Source organism: Triticum aestivum, chromosome 3B (genome assembly GCF_018294505.1).
Source record: "Triticum aestivum cultivar Chinese Spring chromosome 3B, IWGSC CS RefSeq v2.1, whole genome shotgun sequence".
In the NCBI taxonomy this organism is placed as follows: Eukaryota; Viridiplantae; Streptophyta; class Magnoliopsida; order Poales; family Poaceae; genus Triticum; species Triticum aestivum.
Window position 1 is genome coordinate 772,598,106 of NC_057801.1, and position 8,270 is coordinate 772,606,375.

General features: G+C 51.8%; 2 pseudogenes; one reads left to right on the forward strand and one right to left on the reverse strand.

Moving 5' to 3' along the window:
* Window positions 1–1,152: 1,152 nt before the first annotated feature.
* On the forward strand, window positions 1,153–2,437 carry LOC123066494 (chitinase CLP-like; annotated as a pseudogene).
* A 3,431-nt stretch (window positions 2,438–5,868) lies between these two features.
* Window positions 5,869–7,905, reverse strand: LOC123066495 (chitinase CLP-like; annotated as a pseudogene).
* Between the last annotated feature and the right edge of the window lie 365 nt (window positions 7,906–8,270).

Consider the following 8,270-nt stretch of genomic DNA (forward strand, 5'->3'; position numbering starts at 1 on the left):
TCTAACAGTGAGGACTGGGAACGGGAAGCAGACAAGGGAAGTGGTGGCGGCTTGGACGAGAAGGAAATGTGGGAAAGGACGTGGATTTTTGAAGCTCGGGCTTTCGGACACCTCTTATCCTTACCCTCAAATGTTGCTTTGAGATCTGTGGTACACAATTAACTCACTACTACATGGAATTTTCTCTTTTTTGTTTCTTAAAAAAACATACGAGTTTTGAACTTTGCAGGACAACAAAACATTCGTACTACTATGTGGGTAAAAACTTTCAGATTTTTTCGTCCGACATAAATATACCCAAAGTGACAAAACATACGAACTTCAATCTGTAAGTTTTTTCCCACATTCTAGTTAGAATGTTATGTTGTCCTGCAAAGTTTCAAGTTCATGTGTTGTTTTATTTGAAAGAAACAAAAAAGGCAAACGTTCTTGCACGAATCTTGATGAAGAAATGGATGGCTAGATAAGGGGGTGTTCCAAAGCCTGTGCTTTCTCAAAAGTTAACCGGAAATGGGGGCGGCTAGGGTATCCCTTGTCATCCATCTTAAATAGCCGGATTTGGCCCTCAGATCGCAATGCGAAGAGGCGACATGAATGCGTCCTCACTAAACCGTTGAACTCCCCCGCAAACCGCTGAGTTTTTGCATGAGCCTATCCTTCAGTTCGATGTGGCGAACATGTCGGTACGATCCTATGTCTGCCCCATGTGTGAGCTTAATATGAGAGGGGCCGGACAACCTAGATACTTGGTCGTATTTGTGACGTTCTTGATGCAGGCGTTGGCTGGGCTTTTCGCCCGGACGTTTAGGCAAAAATAAGGTCAGGTTGTAGATGCTTTAAAGTCGGGCAATTATATGCGCGGAGAGATCTGGATCCAAAAAGAGTTTATTCTATAGATTGATCGACCGTTTGACAAACGATAGCCGCGCGCGTCTGCCACATTATCAGCTAGCTAGATCCGCTATGTACGGAGCAGTAAACTAGCTAGCGCAGACTCATCGTTCATGCCTGGCTCCGTCGTGAAGCGGCCGCCAACGAGAATCCCGGCACGCTCATCGGATTCGGGTCTACTCTGCTCGCCGTATATAACGAGCAAGCAATGGCACCTCGATGCACCACAGCCCACAGGTCCACAGCACTGGCCAGTCCAAAATGTGGCAACCAAAATACCTCATCCTCGTCGCGGTCTCGCTCTCTGTGCTTGCATGCACGGTGGTGGGCGACGGCGGCGGCAGGCCACTGGTGACGGCCGTCACCAAGGACACGGCCACCTCCCTCTACGCCATCCCCGTCAAGTCGGGCCGTCCGCTGGTCCTCGACCTCTCTGACCCCATCGTCTGGTCCACCTGCGACGACGGCGCCGTCCATGACACGCTCGAGTGCAACAACATCGACTGCATGCGCGTGCACCGCTTCCACCCGCCCAGCTGCCCGCACACCGGCTACGGCATGCCCGACGTCCAAAACCCCCGCTGCAAGTGCACAGCGCACCCGCACAACCCCGTCTCCGGCGACACAGCATCGGGGGACATGACCCGAGTAGCGCTCTCAGCCAACGCCACCGACGGCATGAACCCGTAGGGCCCGGTGTCGTTCACTGCCGTGACATCCTGTGCGCCGGATACCCTGCTACAGGGTCTGCCGGCTGGGGCCGTGGGAGTGGCGGGGCTCGCGCGGTCGAGCCTCGCATTCCCGGCGCAGGTCGCGGGCACGCAGGGAGTCGCTAACTCGTTCGCGCTCTGCCTCTCGAGCGGCCCTGGCAGCGGCGTCGCCATCTTCGGCGGCGGCCCGCTCTTCGTCCTGGGGCAGCCCATCTCGGAGATGCTGGGCGGCAGCACACCCCTCCGCAAGTACAAGGACTCCCCTGGCTACTACATCATCGCCAGCAAGGGCATCGCCGTGGACGGAGTGCGGATCCTGCCGGGCGAGCACGCACCGCTCACCATCGGCCTCTCCACGACGACGGACGACCCCCTACACGGAGCTGTGCAGTGACGTGTACCGCCCGTTCATCAACGCGTTCGACCAGGCCATGGAGCGCTGGGGTGCTGCCGCTTTGAGGGTCCCCTCGCCGGCCGCGCCGCCGTTCGAGCTGTGCTACAACAATTCGAAGCTGCCGCAGACGCGGTTCGGCTTCTTCGTGCCGAGGATCAGCCTGATTCTCGACGGCGGCACGAGCTGGCCGGTGTTCGGCATGAACTCTGTGGTGCGGTTGAACCGCGCCACGGCGCGCTTGGCTTTCGTCGAGATGAAGGCCGGGAACAAGGCTGGGTATTATGGCGACGGTGCGGCGCCGGCGGTGGTCATCGGAGGGTTGCAGATGGAGAACATGCTGCTGGTGTTCGACGAGGAGAAGCAGACGCTCGGATTCACCGCCGGGCAGCACCTCATCAATGGGCTCTCCTGCGGCCACTTCAATTTTACGATGCCCGCCTAGCCTACTGTTGCGTGGTCTAATTAATATTGTCATTGTGTTGCATGGATTTCGAAAATTTCCGTGCGTCTATTTGACTAGTTTTTTCCCCTCGTTTTTTTCCTGCAAACAACGTCAACCCCATGCACCAAAATAAATTACACACACCCAAGCACGTCGAGATCTGACAAGTCAGAAGCTCACACAAAATTATTCCGTTGTACTTGGGTATTTGACTATTTCGCATCCTGTATAGCACTGTCAAACCACCATGTAGATTCCATCACCTTTCGTCAGAGAGAGTGTTCGCAAGGTGTGTGTATGACTATGATATTCTCTCTCTTCTATGTCCCATCCCATAAAAAAGAAAAGGGAGGTGGTACCCGACGTCAATGTACGGATTAAACTTACTGCCTCCTCATTTCCAATTAAATGGTGCCAAATCAACTATCCAAGTGTTGTCCTGAAACTTCAAGACTACTCCCTCCGTCCCATAATGTAAGATTATACAGTTGCGTAGGGTTCGAGATGTTCTTTCGGCTGATGCTGTGGCTCCAAAACATGGTTTGCTCTTAGGAGAATTCATGGGTTGCAATAGAGTTGTTGTGCGCTCTAACAGCATAGAATTAATATACATTTTGAAAAATGAAGGATCACCAACGGGTATAGCTACAACGATTTTTCATGGTTGTTATTCCATGGAGCGAGACTTTGTAAACGTTATAAGTATGAGCATGCCATTAGGGACAAAATATGTAGCTCATGAACAAGCCCAGTTGGCTAGCAGGATTTTTTGGTAATAAAAAGAGCACTCTTCTTAAAGGAAATTCAACGCCATCTCTAACCAACACAACTCGATGACCCCGCATATACTTCATATCGCGGAACAAATAGCCATTCCACTTGCAGATAGGAAGTAATCGGACGTTGCCAGGAGGTGCCAACGACGAATATACAAAGCATGGACCATCCACCTAGACAAGGTCAAGGTTGTACTACTAGGATACTCAACTCCAAGTCTCACACTAAAGCCTCCATCGCAGGAGAACCGATGCAGAAGAGTTGTGGTTAACGCTTCTCCCCAACAGCCTCACAGGTCGAATATATGGAAAGCAGCCCTCAGCATCCTCACCGCAACGACGTCGGAACCAACATCACCACGATGGGGCGGGGCTAGAGATACTTATTGCATTGTTTTATCACCTTCACCGCCCAGCCTACTGGCATGCGGACTCCAAAACCTAACAAACCATACCAAAACTCCATCTAGTTGTGAAGATTCATGGTCTGCCCTGAAGTCAGCAGCACAGGGAGCCTTTTCAAAAGAATAAATTAAGCAGCACAGGGAGAGCACCAGCTTAACTTGTCACATGAAGTGCAACACCGATAATGCACTAGCAAATCCCATGAAGGAAAACATAAAATAGTTTTTTGTTCCAATCCAGTAGTGTAAGGTCAAATAGTTTAGCTTTCGATTATTCGACAATAATTGTAGTAAAGTGAGTAGGTTACTTGGCCAATTTGTACATGCTGGTTATCTCTAGAGACCAGGGTTCAAATGCTACGAAACTGGGTTGGACTTTTCAGAGACAAATGTTTGGATCCTATGAGACTCATCATGTTATCTCTGGTTTTCACAAAAACCACACACCTGGAAAAATCGAATTATTCCTGGATTACCTATTTCAATAACTTACGCCTTAGATGTGTATTTCGGTACGACCCAACCAATGTACTACCTCTCTCTCAGTTTACAGGGCATGCGCGTATCCCTAGATCGTCAATTTGACCAACCTAATACAAGTCATATATCACAAAAAATATATCAACATAAACTTTGGAGTTTCTACTTTCAAAAGGTATAATTTTTGTGTTATATAGTTTATATTAGGGTGATAAAATTGACAACCTAGGTATTGCGTAAGACTTGTAAACTGAAATGGAGGTAGTATATATCTTGCTATTGTATTAAAAGGAATACTCATCCTATATGATATATAGTACTAAATTGGTGGTCCTCATTAAAATATCGGTTTTGCTAAAGCACATCTAGATGTGCCATAAGTATTGCACATTTAAGTCATATGTCATTGATCTTACATGGAGATTCGTGTGGGCATTTTCTTTTATTTTCTTTTCCCATTTTCTTTATGCTTGATTGAATCACTTAAATGTGCAATAACTAGGGCACATCTAGATGTGCCCTAGACAAATCCTGAAAATATTTCTCTTAACATGGAAACCACCATGCAACCACGCATTGAAAAAATTTAACAAAAAATTAATAGTATCCATGAAATTTTAAAAAATGTTCACAAACTTTAATTAAAGAATTGTTTACAAATCTTTAAAAATATTAATAATTTTTTAAAATGTTTGCTCTAAAGTAAAATATGCATGTTGTATGGAAAAAGAAAAGAAAAATGAAAATCAATTGAAATCGGCAGAAAACCGATATTATAACAGTTATGCTCAAAACCAGTGAGCAACACAACTGGGCCAGATCACCCTACAGACAGTGGTATAGGAGGACTCAATTTAGGGGGCCTCCTGTAGGGCCAAAACCGAGTTTCAAATGTACCCATTTGGACCAAATTGACCGGTTCTTGTTCTCTGTGCAAACCATGTGCAGTCGATGAGACAAATGAAATTCCTTTTGGACCAACTGTGGTGGTCTTTTGTTCACGTGAGTAGTTTTGTTGCAGTATAAAGCGGGATTTAACTAAACTATGAGCAAGAAGATAAAGATAGTAATAACAAGGAACGAGGCCAAATGAGATGACGCTTGAGTAATGAAGGCGTTCTCGAGGTTTCGGATTCATCACCACTAGAGTAGTAAACTTGATTTTGTGAAAGCACAATTCTAGGTTCTGATATATAATCCATTCTATACGTCTTTATGTGTCGGCAGAGCCATATAAAGAAATCCAAGTAATTTTATTGTTTCTTTCAACCTTATAGTTAGCACATTGATTGGTATCTTTTGAATTTATACATCTTTTCTTATCATGTAGGATAATCTACACTAGAAGTTACGGAAGATACATATAGTATAATGTTGTTCGAAATTTTTAACGCTGTGTTAAAGCAGTGCATCATGCTGACTTGAGTTCCAACTCCGTCCCTGGGAGTAAGGGCGCCTATTCCTTCTTGGCATTGTTGCCAAAATAGTCGACTTAGTCGTCTATGTGTTTAGTCGTCACCATGATCGCCTTTATTTTGTTAACCTCCTTTTTCGAAGAAAAAAGAAAGACATGTGTGCGCTCCTGTACTGTACTGTGTTACTTGATGCAGGGAGTTTGTTCGTTATATGTATGGCATTTATCATTTAGGAGTGAATAAGCTTTTTTTTAACAGTAGAAATAATAGATGCAAGGAAATTCGAAATCCACACAACACGATCACAAACTTTGGCCAAGCAACACTAGATCCATGCATGTAACTAAAACGAACCACTAGGCGGGCACGGTAAAATTAAAGTTGCTGCACAAGAGCCCCCTCCCGTTGATCTGCCCGGTGAAGGCCATGGTCTGCTTCTCCTCGTTGAACACCACCAGGTTCTCCTCCATCTGCAACCCTCCGAGCACCACCGCCAGCGCCGCACCGCCGCCATAGCCAGCCTTGTCCCCCTCCTCCATCGACGAAAGCGAAGCACGCCATGCGGCGCCCGATCACCAGTGCCATGGAGTTGATGCCTTGCACTGCCTCAGCCTGGACATAGCGAGCGGGCTTTTGGGCCCGCTCGTGGACCGACCAGGACCGGACTGATCGGTCCCGGCCCGCTAGGAAAACTGGCCGGTCCGAGCTGACAATTTCGGCCCGAAAATCGACCGGTCCGGTCCGGTCTTAGCTCGGTCCGGCTCGGAGGACCGGCGGCCCAGGCCAATTAGAACTAATCAGGAAGCCCATCACGCATCACACATATAGATCGGGCGTGTGTGCCTGACCTAAACTCATCCCGCATCCCGTTCGTGCGTGTGTGCGCCGCCGCTTCCACCAGGACGCACTGCGCCGCCGCCGCCGCCGCTCCTTCCAATAGTGGGGTGGACTAGCACCAGGACGCGCCGCCGGCCGCCGTGGCTCTGCCTCGCGCCGCCGCTCCCTTGCGCGGCTGTTCCTTCCCTCTCCCCCTCGCGGCCGTGCCTCTCCATCTCTGTCCCTCGTGCCGCCGTGCCGCCGCGCATCACGCCCGTCTTCTCCGTCTCCGGCCACCGTGCTGCTGCGCCGAGTACCGCTCCGACAGCCTGGGCCTACATGGCAGTGATTGTATGCGTCAGGACCGTGAGGACCGACGGTCCGCACCGAGCTTTGCATCTGCCGGTCCGGTCCCTGAAATTGGGACCGCTGCACTGCTCGGTCCGGTCCGGACCGCACCACCGGCGGCCGGTCCAAACGACGGCTCGGACCGGGACCGGACCGGCCCGGACCGTGTCCACCCTGAGCACTGCCCAGCCCGTGCCACCCTCCAGCCCAAAGCCGACCGTCGGCACGAAGTAGCCGAACCGCGTCAGTGACAGCCTCGAAGAGTTGTAGCACAGCTCGAACGGCGACCCAGCCGGGGAGGAGAGCCTCGCCCCGGCGGTAATCGCACCGTCGCGTTCCATGGCCTGGTCGAACGCGTCGATGAGCGGGCGGTACACGTCGCGGCGCACCAGCGCGTACGGGGTCGTCGTGGAGAAGCCAATGGTGAGCGGTGCGTACGTGTCCAGCGGCACCTTCGCTCCGTCGACGAAGACGCCCCTGCTGGCCGAGACGTAGTAGCCGGGGTATTCCCCGTGCTTGCGTAGCGGGGTGTCGCCGCGCAGCATGTCCGTGATGGACCGCCCGTTCGCCGCGAAGAGCGGGCCCCCGCCGAAGATGGGCCAGATGGCGACGCCGTCGCGTTCGCCGTTCCCGAGGCAGAGCGCGAACGAGTTAGCCACGCCCTGCGTGCGCGCGACCTGAGCGGGAAACGCGAGGCCGGAGCGCGCGAGCCCCGCGACGCCGACGGCCCCCGCCGGCAGCCCCGCTAACAGGGAATCCGGCGCGCAGGACGTCACGGCGGTGAACGACACCGGGCCCAAAGGGTTTCTGCCATCGGTGGCGTTGGCAGAGAGCACCACGCGGGTCATGTCCCCCGACGCGGTGTCGCCGGAGACGGGGTTGTGCGGGTGCGCGGTGCACTTGCAGCGGTAGGGGTTGTGCGCGTCGGGCATGCCGTAGCCGTTATGCTGGCAGTTGGGCGGGTGGAAGCGGTGAGCGCGCATGCAGTTGATGTCGTTGTACTCGAGCGTGTCGTGGGAGGCGCAGTCGTCGCAGGTGGACCAGACGATGGGGCCGGAGAGGTCGAGGACCAGCGGGCGGCCGGAATTGACGGGGATGCTGTAGAGGGAGGTGGCCGCGTCCCTTCTGACGGCCGTCACCAGCGGCCTGCCGCCGCCGTCGCCCGCCACCGTGCACGCCAGGATACACAGCGAGACGACGATGAGGAGGAGGTCTTTTGGTTGCCACATTTTGAAATTTGGACAGGCCAATGCTGTGGTCGATCGAGATGCCATTGCTAGCTCGTTATATATGGCGCGCGGAGCACGGGAGACTAGATGGGTAGACGGTGGCGTACATGAGATGATGTTTGCTGGTTTTCTAAGTAATTCGGTGGAAGAGGAAGAGGAGCGTGCCGGGATTCTCGTTCATGGCAGCCTCACGACGGAGCCATGAGCGAGAGTGATGAGTCAACGAATATATGCACTAGTTTACTGCTCTGGGTGGCGTAAACGGCGGATCTAGCTAGCTGCATGCTATCGTGATTATTAGTCAAAGGGTTGATCAATCTATAGAAGAAACTCTGCTTGGATCCAGATCTCTCCTCGGATGGCAA